This window comes from Puma concolor, chromosome D4, assembly GCF_028749965.1.
Source record: "Puma concolor isolate L17-30 chromosome D4, mPumCon1.1.hap2, whole genome shotgun sequence".
Lineage (NCBI taxonomy): Eukaryota > Metazoa > Chordata > Mammalia > Carnivora > Felidae > Puma > Puma concolor.
In genome coordinates, this window is record NC_141679.1 from 16386631 (window position 1) to 16402449 (window position 15819).

Below are 15819 nucleotides of genomic sequence, written 5' to 3' on the forward strand. Positions count from 1 at the left end.
TCCCAAGTTTAACGTCCAGAACAAATAGCTGAAAGATGAAGGATTTCCACTCTAACCAAAACTGCACAGATGTTACAAAAGGGTATATAGAATATCACCAGGTGGCCTTTTCCTTAGGTAATTAAGCAGGATTTTAGAAAACTGTAATAACATTGTCTGTGGGGGCAAAAGCAGGGACAAAACAGGTCAAGTCAAGTAACTCAAGCATCCTCTACCGTCTCAAAAAATAAAACATTAAAATTTCAACTGAACTGAAGACCTCTATGCATCTCTAAACAATCCCATTCTTTCCTAGAGATAACCACTGCCCTTAATTTTAGTTTATCATACTGATGTATACTTTTATTACTATTATATTCCTATGTTTTTATTTGTATGTATATTTAAGGAAATATATATATAGTTGTTAAACAAAAAATGTCATTATATAGGTATTAGTTTTTATATACCTGGCTTCTTTCTGTCCATATACTTCTCAAACTTAACTTTACCTACTCGAAATTATACTTTTCAGTTTTATCCATGTTAGTACATTGTTACTATACTTTTTTTCCCTTTTCACTGCTGAGTAATGCTACATTGTATTATTATACTTAAAAGTATTCATCTATTTTTCTGTTTTTAGACACTTAGATTGCTTTTTTGATACAAACAATGTTTCAATAAATATTCATGTATAACATTGAGCTAATGCACAGGAGTATCTCAAGGATATATATATACCTAATAATTGTTATTGCTGTATCATAAGTATATACCTATTAAACTTCACCAGAGATATCCTTTGGGATCCTAGCAAAAATCAGATGACACATTCAAAGTGGACACTTTATGGGGAATGTAAAGAAAAAAAAAAACTATTTAATATGCATTTTTAGAGTTTAGGGACATAGGAAATAGTGCAATACTCTGGGATTAGCAAGAGCAGATACTACTCTTAAGGCTTAAATAGCAAAGGGAGGAAGCAGTGAGAAGGATCAAGAAAATGTAACTCCATGGAGAGTTCTATGACAGGATCTTTGGTATAAGGGATAGAATGCAACAAAAACATGTGAGAAGAGCAACAAAATAAATACCATGAACTCACTTCCCTCTCGTCTTCCAATCTTCCACTGAACCCATCAGGAAGCCAAAGAACCTGGGAGACTGTTCATATAAGGTCTACCTCCTAGGGCAAAATGCTGAGCAAAGAAAGACATTGGATCTGGAGGGATAACCAGGAAGTATCCAGCATAATAAATGCAGCAAAATTGCTTTACAAAGTAATTGTATTGTTTTACACTCCCACCAATAGTGTATGAAATTCCACGTTCTCATCAATGCTTTACTTTTAGGCATTTTACTTTTTGCTAATCTGATGGGTATGGAATGATATACGATTTAAATATTCATTATCCTTACATCCTTTGTAGGTATGCATCTTTTCTTGTTTGTTAACTATTAGTATTTCCTCCTCTCAAATTTCTTCCCTCAGATGTGTTCTCATTGTTTTCCTATATTAACATTTTCTTTCTTTCTTTCTTTCTTTCTTTCTTTCTTTCTTTCTTTCTTTCTTTCTTTCTTCTTTCTTTGTTTCTTTTAACATACCTCCAATGACCTCTTCCAGGTTTTACTCCACTTTGGTTTGAATGAACAGAATTCCCTTTCTTTCTCTCCCAAATGCACTTTGTTCAACTTCCGGCATCTGGAGTGGTAACTGCATAACTGCCACATAGTATCCATTTTTCCTGGTCCTTGTGGCAGGATGTGCATAGGGATACTATGTGTTACTAAAGCAACAGCATTGACCTTAACATTGCTTTCTATCCTTGTCCCAATTCAATTATGCAAAAATGAAAACTTCTGTGTGCCTTTTTTTCATATGTATATTCTCTGTGGGAAAGTGCACTCTTTTCCATTTAAGAAATAGGAATTTAGTTGAAGGAAGAGGAAGAAAAGAAGAGAAGGAGAAGGTAGAGAAAAGGGAGAAATTTGAGAACTTGGATCACCTCATTGATATGCAAGGACATATTCTTTATTACTGGCCTTGACTCTATTGGTACTCACTAAATAGTGACTGGTTGCTTCTCTTGAGAGATTTACGTTTAAATGTTCAAACAGATAAGCTCTAAAATGCAGAGAGGTGGAAAAGAGTAGTTAATACCTTTAGTGAGGAGTTCTCAAATAGTATAAGAAATTACTTTGCCCGCATTAAACATGTTCTTGTTTATTCTACAAAGGAGCAGTGAATCACAAGATGTTGAACAATAACTATGAAATAATTGAAGATAAAGTTTGAAAACAAAAAGTGCCTTACATTTGGGGCACCTGGGTGGCTCAGTCAGTTAAGCATCTGACTTCAGCTCAGGTCTTAATCTCAAGATTCACGAGTTCAAAAAGATTCATGGTTCAAAAAGTTTGCATGTAACTTAGTGACTTGTTATTTTCAAATGCACAGTTTTCATTTTAATTCGGTGGGAAAAAATGTGATCATTTTCTTGCAAAGAAATCTTTATCAGAAAAATGCAAGAAGTGTTTCAGATCATTTTAAAAGAGCTATTTGCCTGTATCTTGAAAGCATCACCACATCATGTGTTTTAAATTAAACAATTAAAGCCAGAGAATGAAATATTTGATCAGGAAATCCAGGAAAATAGCTATGATAAAGACAAAAGCTATGAGAATAATACAGTTGATGCAGCTGAAGCATCTAGTGCAGCTAAAGCATCGTTAGAGGGAAATACCTGTAATTAAAAATAAAACAGGGGTCCATTAAATAACAAACAAATAATATTGAAAATCAGTGTGGTCAGCAATTGATTCCTTAAAAGGGCTAATAAAATTGATATAAACCTTCATAATATTCATCAAGGAAAAGAGAAAACAAAAGCACAGATTTCCTATACCAGGATTGAATGAAGGGTTGTAACTATAGATTTTATAGACCTTTAAAAGATTATATCATGAATACTTTATGCTAATAAATTTAGCAATTTTTATGAAATAGAATTTTTTTAAAAAATCAGTTTACCAAAACTGATACAGTAAGCCTAGATTATCAGAATATGTCTATGCACCAAAAAAAAGTGAAAAGAAAAAGCCTTTTGTAAAACAGTGCGTACTTTATGATTCCACCTATATGAAGAGTTACAATAGGTGAAATTAAGCTATGATAAGAATGTGAAAAACCAGAAGAACAGGCCAAAAAGGGAGTTGTTTATACTAAGCCCCACATCACCAAACTGAGACTGACTTGACTTAAAAAACAAATTTATTTTCTCACAATTCTGGAGGGTAGAGTCTGAGATCAAGGTGTCAAAGGAATGGAATCTTAAACCATCAATCAGGAATTGCCTGGTCAGCTATAGATGGATAATCTGTCTGAGACACTCCTACCATCTTCTAAAGGAAAGTGACCTTACAGTAACTCATCTGCTTTTTTGCCTAGTATTACTTCCTTGTTCCACTTCTTTCTGCCGGCAAGTCTTTCATTTTGTACAGCTCCCCAGAGCTCCTTTTTTTTTTTTAATGTTTATTTATTTTGAGAGGGAGAGAGCACAAGTGGGACAGGGGAAGAGGGGGGAGAGAGAGAGAGTATCTCAAGCAGCTCCATGCTATCAGCAGGGAGCCCGATGTGGGGCTTAATCTCATGAACTAAGCAATCATGACCTGAGCTGAAATCAGGAGTCAGACGCTTAACCAACTGAGCCACCCACGCACGGCCCTCAGAGCTCCTTTCTATGTGCTAGATTGGATGCTGCCCAATTCTTGAATCATGGAATAAAGCCAAGGAGATCTTTAACATTTACTCAAATCTACTTGAATTCTGTTTCTTTAACAGTCTCATGGCAGTGATGGGACTTGAAGAAGACATCTGACAGCTTCAGGGACAAGGAGAAACACAGACATCATTACCTGCAGACCCCTTGAGTTTTCTTCCAGTTTCTGAGGGCTGTGGGTAAGTTCTCACATCTGAGCTCTGCTCTCTTTACATTGAGCTTCTGATCAAATTGGCTTTTGAGTCCAGGGTTAACGTGTCAACCTAGACCAACAAAAGACCTTAACAGATCACTAGCCCTTAATCCTAAATTAGTCCAGATTCCAGTCCAAGACCTAGCAGGTCAGCTGGAGCTGGCAAACAGTTCCACGCGGAACCCTGGGAATTTGGCTTGACGACCATCAGATCAGGGGCACGAAAAATATGGCTGGAGAGAAATGTGTGTTGTTATACCATTTAGAGATAGGATCCTACCAGCTGTTGCATTTTCAAGAGAATTATCTTTTTTCCTTTGGGCTGTCTTTGGGAGTGGCTCTGGATCTCAGGAGAATAGTATCCTTAGCACTGTCTTTGGAGAAGCTTCTTGAGTCCTAGGAGTTGTTCAATACTGCCAAAAATATTTGCTGTTTGTTCTGGATGAACCTGACAAGATATTTGAAAGGATTTTCTTTAGTATCTCTATGACCAGAAGTTGGCCAAATTGGAAGCCAATATCTAAATTCCAATATCCAATATCTAAATTGGATATTTAGAGCCTCATAGGAACTATTTTTGGGGCCTTTACTCCTAAGCAACATGGAAGTCTATACCCAAAGGGAAAGAAAAATATTCCAAAGACAAACAGCTCTAAATCTAGAATATAGGAATCTTTTGACTTCCATTTTTGTTGAAGATCTTCTGCCTGATATAAAGAGGGTAATGTAGTTGGATGAATGGATCAGCCTATGGTGCCATTTAAGTTCCTTGAGGACTTAAGAACAATGGTCCGCATCTTATAAACTGAGTCTTTATGAGAACAAAAATACAGCTCCAGAAGCAGTTCGAAGTCCACCTATCCCTTTTACTAATCCCCAAACGTCCCCTATTTGTCTCAAAAGTCTTGTGAGTATTCTAAAACTCTGGTCTTGGAAAATGGAATTCCCTCTTGGAAGAACTTGCATTCTTTCACTAAGACTTTGAGATGTGAATATTCTAACCACTTCTGTCCAGGAACTCTCATCTAGGCCATCGTCTTTGAAGTGCAAACTTCAAGGAGGTAATTCTTATCAGAGGGCAAAAAAAAAAAAAAAAAAAAAAAAAAAGCAGGGGGCGTGTTTTGGAAAATAAATAAATGAAAAATCTTAAATGTCTTGTCACAAATATTAACAAAAAGATGGGGCGCCTGGGTGGCTCAGTCGGTTAAGCCTCCGACTTCAGCTCAGGTCATGATCTCGCAGTCCATGAGTTCGAGCCCTGCGTCAGGCTCTGTGCTGACAGCTCAGAGCCTGGAGCCTGTTTCGAATTCTGTGTCTCCCTCTCTCTCTGACCATCCCCCATTCATGCTCTGTCTCTCTCTGTCTCAAAAATAAATAAACGTTAAAAAAAAAAATTAAGAAAAAAAACAAATATTAACAAAAAGCTTTAGCCATCTGAGCAGATAACTTTAACTTATTCCAAATGCCAGAAACACAATTTGGATTTAAGTATCATTTATAAATTGTTGAGTTTTGTATTATTATACCTGACACATGGCTAAAACTTTAAAAACAAAAGTTATAAATCTCTGTTTGTGTCTATCTGTATAGACACATCTGTTATGTATGTACATTATAGATATGTGATATTTTTCTACCTCTGGATGGTATGGTCAAAATCAAATTATAAAGGAGCTCTTTTTAGTTGGCTAAAAGAAAAATAAGCACTTAGCAAATTAAGTATTTTCAGACTCTCAGAGTAATGAAATTGACCCAGATGGTTTTCAGGTTCATGTGATCTGGGATAATCTTTGGTAAATAAATGCTAGTTTCAGTTTATTGGCTTAATTAAAATAGGTATGTCTTCACAGTTGTCAGCATTAGATATATTGTAAAACTACAACTTTTAATTTACTTGGGTTTAATAAGTTTGTATTATCTCCGTTACAAAATTTGTCAGCAAGAAGAATAACTTAGTATATGCCTACCTTTTTTGTGAAATTTTCATGCACAATCTGAATATTTAAATACAAGCAATTTAGATAGATACAAGTGAGATAACAGTTTTTAGGTGAACTTTTCAGCAATGGTTATGTTTTATGGTGTATCTACTTAAATAGCTTCCAAAATTGTTGGCAACCCAGAATCTTAAAGTTACGCTGCGATAAGTTAAATAATGGATATTCATTGAATGTCTAGATCATTTCCAAATAATATAAAACACTGACTGAAACATTAATTACTGAACATAGATTTACCTACTGTGGCTTCCATTTACAGAGGAAGTAAAGATATTTGGGTCTATTAAAACATATTTTGTGTCACATTGAAAACTTTACTATGAAGAAGAATATGCTTCTAGAAATTATGAAATAAGTTTGTCAGTCCACAGAATGATAGTGTAAAAGACAGTCACAATTGCTTACTTCTTAGTTTTCTCTTGGAATTAAGGATTCGAAGGGTTAAGAATTCTAATTGATACATATAATTAAAACTGCTTAGAAATAATAAGGGTGAAAGGAAACAGCTGTGTAATGGAAAATAAAATTATTGGTTGTTCCAGAATTTAAAAAAAAAAAAAAAAAAAAAGGGACCCAATCTGAATGGATATAAAAAATTTGTAAAGGTTTATGGAAAAGCAACCTGGGGAAGGGAATATTATGTGTAGTCAAACTGGCTAAAATTGGAATGGATTTAAGTTTGTTTTTTGTTGTTGCTATTGTTTTAATGAGTTTTAATATCAAAAGGACACTGATGCAAAATTAGAATTTGGCTTTGTGTCTACTAAAAGGACGAAATTTTCTTAGACTTTTGGTCTGCTTTAGATAAGACATTATAAAAGCTTCTTTACCTTGTGGGTAATTCACCGAGATAGCAAAGATTTTGTGTTTTAGCAAAATAATTTACTGTGTTTCACATTGTCTTCATCAGGTCTTTGATTACTTAAGAAAACCCAGTCTTCTCAATATTGAGAGAGTTAAGTTTTGCTCACAATGATGTAATTTTTTGTATTTGACTTTAATATCTTCTATTGTCACTTTGATCAAATAGATAATTAAGTTTTTTTTTTTTTTTCATAATGATCTATGATCCTATTTATTCAAACGTTCAGACCTTAGGATGTTTTGACGACTTCCCCAAATCAAATTCTATATAAAGTTTTTTTTACCTCAAAGTAACTTTGAGATTTCCCAAAGGGTCATGCAAAAAGATCCTCAAAACACTTAATATAAATGTCCCAGAAATTATATACAATTCCCATAAACCTGAAATGTCCTGGCATAATGTTACCAGTCATAATTTTAGTTATGACCTTAAAATGTTGTATGTCACAGGGGAGCCTGGGTGGCTCAGTTGGTTAAGCATCCAACTCTTGGTTTCAGCTCAGGTCACAATCTTATTGTTAGTGAGTTCAAGCACTCCATCAGGTTCTTTGCTGTCATCGAGGAGCCAGCTTCAGATCCTCTGTCCCCCTCTCCCACTGCCCCTCCCCACTCATGCATGCTCTCTCTCTCTCTCTCTCTCTCTCTCTCTCTCAAAAATAAATAGAAACATTTATAAAAAAAAAAAAATGTTGGGGCACCTGAGTGGCTCAGTCAGTTAAGGTTCTGACTTCGGCTCAGGTCATGATCTCGCGGTTCGTGAGTTCGAGTCCCACGTCTGGCTCTGTGCTGACAGCTCAGAGCTTGGAGCCTGCTTCGGATTCTGTGTCTCCCCTTCTCTCTGCCCCTCCCCCACTTGCAGTCTGTCTCTCTGTCACTCCCTCTGAAAAATAAATAAACATTTTTTAAAAATGTTGTATGTCACAGAAATAACCAAATTTCCTTGTCAATTTCATTATAGTAAATTCCCAGGATATTTAACCATGGGCATAAGTCTTTTGTCATTTATAAATAGTTATCGTTTTTTTTTTGTTGTTGTTGTTGTTGTTGTTGTTGTTGTTTTTAATTTATTTTTGAGACAGAGAGAGACAGAGCATGAATGGGGGAAGGGCAGAGAGAGAGGGAGACACAGAATCGGAAACAGGCTCCAGGCTCCGAGCCATCAGCCCAGAGCCCGACGCGGGGCTCTAACTCACGGACCGTGAGATCGTGACCTGGCTGAAGTCGGACGCTTAACCGACTGCGCCACCCAGGCGCCCCATAAATAGTTATCGTTTTACTCTAATGGCTTTGCAACAGTGAGATTTGTGGAAAGGACCTTACCAAGTGATACTTGACCACTGACCCCTCTGCCAAACTACAAGGTGCCAAACCTTGGGTGCATATTTTACAACTAAAGAAGACTCCACCTGCATCTAGTTCTGTGAAAGAATCTGGAGACCTCAAATCATATTGACTAGTAAGAGAACTATCCAACAGCAGGGTAGACTGGTTCCTGCCAAGACATTGGATCAAGAACATTTCTTTTGATTCCTTCTTTCATGTTTGTATGTATGTATGTATGTATGTATGTATTTATTTTGAGAGATGGGGAGGGTGGAAGAGAGACTGAGGAAGAGAGAGAATCCCAAGCAGCTGACAGTGCAGAGCTCGACATGGGGCTTGAACCCATGTGTGAGATCATGACCTGAGCCAACTGACCGAGCTACACAGGTGCTCCTCTTCTTCCCTCTTTGATTATCCTTTCCCCAATTTGTATACCGTGAATGTCTTTATGATCTTTTGTTTCCCTTTTTTCCCTGCTCTGGCCTGGACACGTAATGAAAATGTATCTCAAGACAGTGCAAACAGGAGTGATCCAGGCTCCAAATGATTGTTGGATTTGCTATGGTTCTGGTGACTGTAGTTCTGACTGTCACAAACTTCCCCCTCATTTTGAACATTTCAGTCTCTGTAGCACAAACTCAGCTCCCTCTCTATTGTGTCAGGTTCCCTAGTTCTCTGGGTCCATTGCCCTATCTCTGGTTACCCAGAGAAACTTGCAGGCAGGCTCTATGCAAAGAAAGGGACACAAGGTAAGGTTAACCAGAATCAAACCACCTGTGTAGCCTACAGACCATTCCATTTCACTGGCCTCCATGGCTGTCAGCTTTCCAGTCCCAAGCCACAGTCTCAAACAGGAACTACCAGGAGACATTCAGGATTCAAACTTTGTTTTCCCTGGCAGATCCCCACACCCCTGTCAAATGAGGCTGTGACCAGTAACCTCTCTGTAACTCTTTTTTTTTTTTTTCATTTTCTTAATGTTTATTTATTTTTGAGAGAGAGAGAGACAGAGCATAAGCAAGGCTGTTAGCAGAGTCTGACGCGGGGCTCAAACCCAGGAACTGTGAGATCATGACCTAAGTCAAAGTCGGACTTTGACTGAGCCACCTAGGCACCCCTCTATCTGCAACTCTTGAAAGTATTGTAGAATCTGCTGCTGAAGGAAAAATACCTAGACTCTGGCCAAAATTGTTCTTGATTATAGCATAGCCATTGGTTGTCTTTTAGCAGAACAAGGAGGTGCTTGTGCTATGGCCAACACCATTTGCTGCACTCATATGGACACCTCTGGGGACACTGAGACTCAGATACATAAGATCATTGAACAAGCCAGTTGGCTTAAGAAAGTGACTCTTTCAATGTGGTCTTTCTCTGACTTCCTGATTCTGATTGGTTTGGGTCTTGGGCATCATGTCTCTGAAGGGCACTCTAGATATTGGGAATTATCCGGTTCATTATAATAATCATAGTAATCTCCTTGATGTTCTTTATTCTCTTAAAAGCTTTAAGTGCATGCTTGAAGCTGCTAATCACCAAGCAATTGGTGTCCCTAAGACTAGAACATCAAAAAAAATCGATCCAAATGGGAACCCAATGTTATGACCTGTGAATGCCATAAAGAAATTAAGTGAAAATACATCATGACCTGTGAATATCACACAGAGAATCAGGAAAAACAAACAACGGTGTGAGAACTTCAGAGCAGTCACTGGGGGTAGCACTAATGCCTTAAATTTTTATCTCCTCTCTCAGTTAAGCTGAGAATCTGATCAAAAGGAGGGAATTGTTAAAAGCAAGACAACAGCTCCAAAATGAAACTGTTTATGCTAAGCCCATGTCACCAAACTGAAACCTAACTTAATTACAGTATTAAGTTCTTTCAGATATGGAATCTTTAAAAACTCCATCAGGAATTGCCTGATCAGTGCTACTGAGGTTATGTGCCCGATAGACTTCTACTATCTCCTAAAGGAAAGTGACCTTGTGTAGCCAACCTGTTGTGGGTTTTTTTGTTTGTTTTTTGTTTTTTTGTCTAATACAACTTCCTTCTTCCTGCTCCTTTCTGCCGGCAAAAGTCTTTCATTATATATGGCTCCTCTGAGCTTTCTTCTATCTGCTAGATGAATGCTGTCTGATTCATGAATCATTGAGTAAGCCAATAAGATCTTTAGAATTCACTCAGTTGAATTTTTTTCTTTTAACAGAATTAAAGCAGTGATTGTTTCTAGGGGCTGGAGATTAACTGGGAAAGATCATGAAGGAGCTTTCTGGGATGATGGAAATATTTTGTTTTTTGTTTTCTGATTATGGCTATGTGTTAAATGAATAAGTGCATTTATCAACACACTGTATGTTACGTATTTAAATTGAACTTCTATTTTAAAAATATATTTATTTGAAATGGTGATCAGTTGGCATTAAAAAAAAAAAAAAAGAATGAGTTAAAACTAGTTATAATGGTGTACCTTAGTCTATGAACTTATATTTATTGGAAGAAAATCAGGCTTCTTAGGTTAGTGTTCTGTTTTTGTTATTTTTGTTTTGTTTTATTATGCATGTGTGTGTGTGTGTATGTGTGTGTTGGGTTTTTGTGGTTTTTGTCTTGTTTTGTTTTAGTATTTGGACACCCAGTTTAATTCAAAGTCTTTTGAATTGACCTTAGTATACTTAATCATAATACATGAAAAATAATTTTCAGAATCAAGTTCAACAGTATCACAAGAAATGATCCCAAACCTTGAAACTAAAATGCAAATACTCCAGCCATAGAGATCTCTACAGTTCCTACATTTGATTTAAATTGGGTTTTGAAATTCTTGATCACCCAGGTGAAACAAGAAACATGATAAATTATATAACCTTCAGTATCTAGTTTTTAAAAAGTCCAGTTCCACGTGGGAAGCAAAGTTTTTTCTAGCATGTAATCTTGTTAGATGAAGGAAAAAGAACAAAATAACCAAAGATACAGGACTCCTGTAACTTGCAAGAAACTTAGCAGTTAGCTAATCTAGACTTGCTCTAAAATTATAAGACAGGCAAGCACACTGATTTCCCAGTAGGGAAAGATACCATGCAAATATAGTCTGATTAGGAAAAAAAGAGAGAGAGAGAGAGAGAGAGAGAGAGAGAGAGAGAAATGAGTTCCAGGAATGCACAGGGAAATGCTCAGCAACTCCACCTTTTCTAGATCCTGTTTTGTCGAATAATTCAGCAAATTCACGTGTCTTCTATACCAACAGAGAACACTTAGGGGGAAAGTATGTTTAATACCTTCTTGGTTTAAATACTATATTTAGAGAAACGATCTTTTTTCTGAGTTTAGAAATTCAAACAGTGCAGAAGGGAAGAGACGGGTATTGGGTCAGGGATCTGGGCCTTGCAGTTTGTAAGGGAAATCACCAAATGACTCACATATCTACCTCTAGAAAATACCCAGTGAGCTCTGTGAGCAGTTTGCAGATTTTGCATTATCTCAGGTGCCTCTGGAGAACTTGTTAACATGTAGATTTCCCACCATAACAAAGATTCAGATTCAGTAAAGGCCCAAAAATTTGAGGCCCACAAATCTTCAAGCTTAGTGAGCATACCAGGTGACTCTGATATAATGGTTCTAAGACCACACTTAGAACAAGAATAACTTGGGTTAGAGGATCACAAATCCCAGTGCTACAGAGGCAGGTCTCTCATGCCAAAGAGAGAAGCAGGTCTGACAAGACAACTGAGAGATGGGAATATGGCTGTCTCTCAGAGATGAACACGTGCCTCATGTGCAGACCCTGGGCACTTAGAGCTGAATGAAGGCAATGTAGGTCCAGTGTTGGAGGAGCTTCTGTTTTCTGAAGAGACACTTACATCTGGACCTTTTATATAAAATATCCTGGCTTGGTTTGTTGTTGTTGCTGTTTTTGTGGTGGTTTTTGTTTTCTTTTGTTTTTTTTTTTTTTAAATGTTTTATTTATTTTTGAGAGAGAGACAGAGCATGAGCGGGGGGGGCGGGGGGGGGAGGGGCAGAGAGAGAGGGCGACACAGAATCCGAAGCAGGCTCCAGGCTCCGAGCTGTCAGCACAGAACCCGATGCGGGGCTTAAACTCACAGACCGCGAGATCATGACCTGAGCGGAAGTCGGATGCTTAACCAACTGAGCCACCCAGGCACCCCGCTAGTGGTAGTTTTGAGTTCCATACCCAAAGCAGGGCTTGAACTCAGAATCCCAAGATCAAGAGTAGCATGATCTACCAACTGAACTATCCAGGCGCCCATTTTGTGTTTTGTTTTTGATGTAAGCAATTAATAAAGGCAAAACCCAGCATTGGGATGTGGCCAAAACACAACTTCTAGCCTATCGGAGCCTACCTACCTGCCATCAGTTTGCAATTTCTGCTCTTGATTATGGTGGTTTTCCCTACAGTCAGTCTTTCAGATATTAATCAACCTAAGTAAGTATCCAGAAACTGCTAACGCTTAGTCGAAAAGATTTTCCTTTCTGATGAGGGAGAATTAGCCCTGTGATGTAGTTAATGAAGATGATCCATAGTCATCTTATGCTTGAGAATTTAGTGGTATGTCTGGCATTTTCTGTACAAACTATAATCCTCACTGTTTTCCGAGCAGAAGGATGACCAGCCTCTGCACAGGGTTGGGCAACATGGATGCCAAAAGTCAGGGCCAATTTTTCAAAAGGGAAAGAAAGGAAAGAAAATCTGCTCAAATATGTAAACAAGGACTTGGTGGGGACCCAAGGCTTCTATTGTACAGGGTTTGAAAGAGAGGATTTGACTGGGACAAATTTCAGGGCAGTGAAGGTATTTGTATTCAGCCCTTGACATTTTTTGCAGGAAGGTCAGTGTGAATCCATGGAATGCCTGACTTTACATAGGCTGTTTCCTATGAGTCCATTTGCATAATTAGTGGCAAAAATATAATCTTGCTACCCTCTTGAATTCTAACAATAATATTTTGATACAAACTTTTAAAAAGCATTAATAGCTTATACTTAAGTCTACATATGATAGAATAATGTGACAAAAATTATATTTCTCTAATCTTATAAAATAAAACACGATCATCGCATGGTTTTGTTGTTCTAATCTGTAATATGTTCTTACAGAAAACATCTTCATTGGTACACGTACTTCACTTTATAAAGCTTACGGAAGATAGGGCAAGAAAGATTGAGAGAGGATTTGCAACACACTGGTTTAATTAGGTTTTTCTTTAATTAATTTCTTTGTTTATATCCCATGAATCTAAAATTAAATGGTGCCTTTATTACTTGACTTGGAGTCCTCTAATGTCCATTACAAGCATAGCAAAATACCATTATAATACTAGTATTAAAAAATATTTTGGGGGGTACCTCGGTGGCTCAGTCGGCTAAGCATCTGACTTCAGCTCAAGTCATGATCTCTTGGTTCACAAGTTCAAGCCCCGCCTCAGGCTCTATGCTGACAGCTCAGAGCTTGGAGCCTGCTTCCGATTCTGTGTCCCCCTCTCTCTCTTTCCCTCCCCGACTCACACTCTGTCTCTCTCAAAAATAAATAAACATTAAAAAAAATTTTTTAATTAAAAAAATATTTTGGTATTCTAGGCTTTTGATGATACAGGGTCCCCTTCACTATGTATCAATAGTAAAAAGAGAAAATGAGCAGGTCATAAACTCATTCTCAGGATAAAATTAAAAGGCAGTTTTATAATTTATACATCAAAAATTTTTGAAGTCTTCTTTTTTTAAATGTTTATTTATTTTTGAGAGAGAAAGAGTGAGCAAGGGAGGGGCAGAGAGAGAGGGACAGAGGGTCCAAAGCTGGCTCTGCACTGATATCAGAGAGCCCAGTGTGGGACTCAAACTCACGAACTGCGAGTTCATGACCTGAGCCGAAGTTGGACGCCTAATTGACTGAGCCACCCAGGCACCCCAATACGTGGTAGGAAAGATTGTAAAAGCTCACCAGATATTCCATGTGCTCCCCTATGTTTCCCAGGCTCACTACGGTTAAGTTGGGCCCACAGACCAGTTTTGACCAGTACACATGCCACTTTTGGGCTAAGGTAGTTAAGAGTCAGCATGTCTCCATCATCATCTTCTCCTACCATGGAGGTCTTGGATACCACCTACTCCTGAGAGTAGGGCTGAAAGAGAGGGGGAGGGCTTTTATTGTGTTAAGACACTGAAATTTCAGGGTATATCCATTACCATAGCATAAACTATTAAGTCATGTATAATGTGTAATAATCTCATATAATATATATAAACCGAGGAAGATAAGAGAAAGAAAAAAAATATATAAGATCAAGAGCAAAAAAAAAAAAAAAAATGAAGAGATGAGTGTAAAAGCCACGATCTGTGGAGGAACTGGGGACAACATCAAAGAAGCCAAATCTATCAGGAGCTAACTAGCGGGGAAGAGATACTTAAGATGATAAATAGAAGGGTTGAAGAAATTTTCCGAAACTGCCTGCAGTGATGGCTTTTTGCACTAGTACCTGCTTTAGGATTATGAAAATGGGTTGGGTTCCTTTCAAGGCACGAGATTAAAAAGAATTCAATCATGGGCTGAAGAGGGATTAGGAGATTATTCCATTATGGAAGTCAAGAAGCATGCCCAAATGTGTAGGAAGTGGATCAACAGGAGAACACAGTCGCCGAGATGTAGTTCATCAACAAGGCAGTATGGTGGAGTAAAGACAGGCGGGGACTCTGGTGCCACGTCATCTAGGATTGAATCTCAGTTCCACTATTAATTCTATGTGACCTTGAACGAGTTGTTTAACCTCTCTGAGTCTCATGTTCCTCACCTGTGAAGTGAGATTTCTTTTTTTTTTAATTGTTTTTAATGTTTATTTATTTTTTGAGAGAGAGAGACAGAGTGTGAGCAGGGGAGTTGCAGAGACGGAGGGAGACACAGAATCTGAAGCAGGCTGCAGGCTCTGATCCCTCAGCACAGAGCCCGACGCGGGGCTGGAACCCACAAGCCATGAGATCATGACCTGAGCCCAAGTCAAACACTTAACCTACTGAGCCACCCAGGTGCCCCGAGATTTCTAATGCAACAGCATTAAAAGGCCATTTTGAGGACTATTAAATAATTAACTGCATAGAGCACTAGGACAGTGCCTCACATACACCAAGTGCTGTGTGAACACTCCTATTCATTTCACTATCAAGCTTGATAACAAAAATCATTTTTAATAAGTCAGCAGAATAAAAATACTAAACATCAAGTTTGATGATACCCTATATAAGTAGAGAATTAAAATTTAAGACAATTCATTGCATTGAAGGCCATGATTTAGTTTTTCAAGTTGAGTGAAATACTTTTATAGGCACTAAGACCCCAGAACATTTCATGTTCTTTACTTGGTTCTCAGTGGACTGCCTACTTACAAAAGTCTTTCTTTTTTTTTTTAATGTTTATTTATTTATTTTGGGGAGAAAGAGAGTGAGCAGGGGAGGGGCAGAGAGAGGGAGAGAATCCCAAGCAGGTTCAGTGCTGTCAGCACAGAGACCAGTGTGAGACTTGAACTCCCAAACCATGAGATCATGACCTGAGCCAAAAGAAGGAGTTGGACACTTAACCGACTGAGCCACCCAGGCGCCCCTGCAAGTCTTTATATTTTAAGTGGAGAAGAGAAATGTCTAATTCATTCAGACATCATGGCTTAAATATCCTAAGATCAAAAG

The 15819-nt window shown here is 37.8% G+C and overlaps 1 protein-coding gene across 1 annotated transcript in view; it reads left to right on the forward strand.

Annotated features, from left to right (window-relative positions):
* Positions 1-15819, forward strand: part of RORB (RAR related orphan receptor B) — a 388079-nt gene that overhangs the window by 1648 nt on the left and 370612 nt on the right. Inside the window, exon 2 of the mRNA XM_086685016.1 lies at positions 3821-3937. The gene's annotated coding sequence lies outside the window, so the exon portion shown is untranslated. The remainder of the gene's footprint in view (positions 1-3820; positions 3938-15819) is intronic.